The sequence below is a fragment of the Parus major genome, chromosome 1A, assembly GCF_001522545.3.
Source record: "Parus major isolate Abel chromosome 1A, Parus_major1.1, whole genome shotgun sequence".
Classification (NCBI taxonomy): Eukaryota; Metazoa; Chordata; class Aves; order Passeriformes; family Paridae; genus Parus; species Parus major.
In genome coordinates this window covers 40,850,647-40,853,395 of record NC_031773.1, presented here as the reverse complement: position 1 = coordinate 40,853,395, position 2,749 = coordinate 40,850,647, and the positions used below count along the sequence as shown (strand labels likewise).

Sequence of the window (2,749 nt, the reverse complement as noted above, 5' to 3'; positions counted from 1 at the left end):
GGGAAGGGAAGGGAAGGGAAGGGAAGGGAAGGGAAGGGAAGGGAAGGGAAGGGAAGGGAAGGGAAGGGAAGGGAAGGGAAGGGGCCATTGAAGTGATGTTCCTTACCTTGCTATGTGTCATTCATGCTGCTGGAAGACTGATGTTTGAGGCTAAAGGTGTATTTTGGCTCCAACTGGGAGCTGTTTTTGTTGCTTCAGTGGAGATCTTCCAAGCTGAGAGAAAAAAAAAAAAAGTATGTCATTGTTTTTTTTTCCTGAAATATTGCACCAGAGTACCAGAGCACACTCAGAGCAACAGTCATGACCTTGGTGTATGATTTTGACAGGAGAATCAGTAGCACAAGATGTTGTGTAGTAGGAAGTGATTCTATGCTGAGTTAATCAAAATCTGCAATATGACACATAAGCTGTGTTTGATTATAGTTCATGTCTCAAATACGTTATTGTTGGCAAGAAGAAGGGCAGCATGCTTGCTTTTATTTTGAAGTAGTTCTATAATTTATGCTAAGTTCCCAGCTTAGTTATTAGAGAAAGACATGTAGTACTTTTTGGTATTGTCTTGTTTGCTAGAACTCATCGAGTCCCCCGTGTTTGTCTATAAAGGTTTACCTATTGCAGTTCCTTAATTCTTTAATAAGTGGAATGTGCCCTCATTTGTTTCAGGGAAGTATTTTCTTCTGACACTAAAGTCTGCTGTGAACTCTGAGTGAGGAAGTGGAGAATCAGGGGTCCCATTTATAGCTTTCTACAGAAATAATAAATTCTGTAAATTTCTACAGAAATAATAAATTCTGTAAATTTCTACAGAAATAATCCCAGGGGAATTTTGAATGATATCTTTAACTACCTAACGCTTCTCCTGGAAAGCAATCTCCTGTGAAAGCCAGCTGTTCAATGGGACAGCTAGTTACCTGGTGCTTAGTTATACTTTTTAAAGATACAACAAAACAACTGTGTGTATTTGTTATTGCCGAGATTTTTTGAGATATTAATTTGAGTTCTGACTTAGAAGTTTGCTGGGCCTATTCAGATGGCTATTTTTTCATAACAGAAAATACTTACAGATATGTGTGGGAGGTCCTTCAGAAGTGCAACACGATTTTTCTTTAGACACCATTAATATCTCAGGTTGACACTGCATTAGAATAATACAGAAACTGTTTTTCTTTGACATTTGGGTTATGTGAAATGAATTTCAATGGCAACAAGAAATATTGGTGTAAACTGCACCCATTTGTAAAGGGAAATCCTGCTGTACTATACCTTGATGGTAACTCTGCAATCTTAAACTGAGAGAAGACTTCAAAGGACTGAGTTTTATTCCTGCTCTTACATCAGGCAATCAGTAATGCACAAGTATTTGCATATGTGAAAAACTGGCACAGTTGATATAGTGATAACAAAATAAGGTTATAGAATTTTCACTGTTGCCACCACCCAAAGTTCACTAAAATTAAAAAAAAGTTTCTTTTTCAGGTTTTTTTTTACTTGCTTGATAGATTTTGATGTTTTGTCATTTGCATTTTCATATTTTTCTTGCAGCAGCTGTGAAAGATATCAATATAAGAAGAGAAATCTATGATTTACAACTATAAACTTTGTATAGCTGTTAGTCAAAGCAGGTCTTCATTTCCCTTCTGGAAACATAATTGTTGCAATTAAATTCTTTCTTCAGAGATGAAAAAAAACTGCAGAAAGATTTGTGGGATAACCTTTCTCTTAATCACTACTTTTACTTAGGTCTTTACCATTCTCTCTGTCCACTGCTTGCTCTGTGCATATTTGCCTTTATTTCTGCCCTTCTTTTTCTGTTTGTCATTCTTGGTCCTTACTATTTTCTGAGTATTTGCCTTTCTCATGCATGCTTTTTATGTACCTTTACTTTTCTGAAATCTTTCTGTGTACTTGCATTCTCTGACAGTGCAGGGTTATGTTCGGCAATCAGTAAATCAGGGATTGAGTGATGGATCACACTGAATTAATGCTGCATCTCCAGTATCCTCCCATCACCTTTCTCAGCCTGCTTCTTTCTGACACTCCGAGGATTTTTTGTACTACTGTGCCAGGGTAAGAAAATAGCATAAGCTTGCTCTGAGATAGTTGCTCTCTCTGCTGTGGTCTAATTTGCTCCTTCTCAGCCTTGCATATTTCATCGCCTTGCCAGAAGCTGTAATATCCTCCCTGCCTTGTCTGCAAATGAGCCCATAGATTTTTGGTGAAGCCCTGTCCTTATACTCCACAGTGAGCCAAAGGGAATGTGCTGATGGTGACTCTGCTCCAGGATGTTTGTATTGTGCTAATGCCACAGGACTGGCGCAGACTATTACCTTAATATATGGTATGTGGCCACATATTTCTGCTGAGATTCAACATATCAACCTCATTAATACAATTTTTCTTACCACTTTGTGGGGCTCAGAACCTCATGTGGATATTATTTACAAAAAAAATTTTTACCCTTGCTGTTATTGATTTTGTATGAGTTCTTCTAGGAATAAAACATGGACATTTGGCTTATATTAGTAGGAAAGACATGCTAAGTTGTCATGCCTGAGAGGCTGTGGCATAGTAGTAAAATCTGCTGGACAGCCTTGTTGATTCCCATGGAAACATCAGTTTCCATTGATACACTGTTGACCAATATTGCCTCTATCACCTCCAGGAAATGGGTGGACAAATAACTGAGCTGTCAGCTTGAATCAGAGAATGAAAATAGACATAACTGCACATCTTCACATCTTGTAAAGGT

General features: G+C 37.9%; 1 long non-coding RNA gene across 1 annotated transcript in view; it reads right to left on the bottom strand.

Annotated features, from left to right (window-relative positions):
• Positions 1–2,192, bottom strand: part of LOC107205198 — an 11,836-nt gene extending 9,644 nt beyond the window's left edge. Inside the window, exons 1-2 of the long non-coding RNA XR_004497639.1 lie at positions 1,063–2,192; positions 107–213 (exon numbers count right to left, since the gene is read on the bottom strand). This is a non-coding gene — a long non-coding RNA (uncharacterized LOC107205198). The remainder of the gene's footprint in view (positions 1–106; positions 214–1,062) is intronic.
• Between the last annotated feature and the right edge of the window lie 557 nt (positions 2,193–2,749).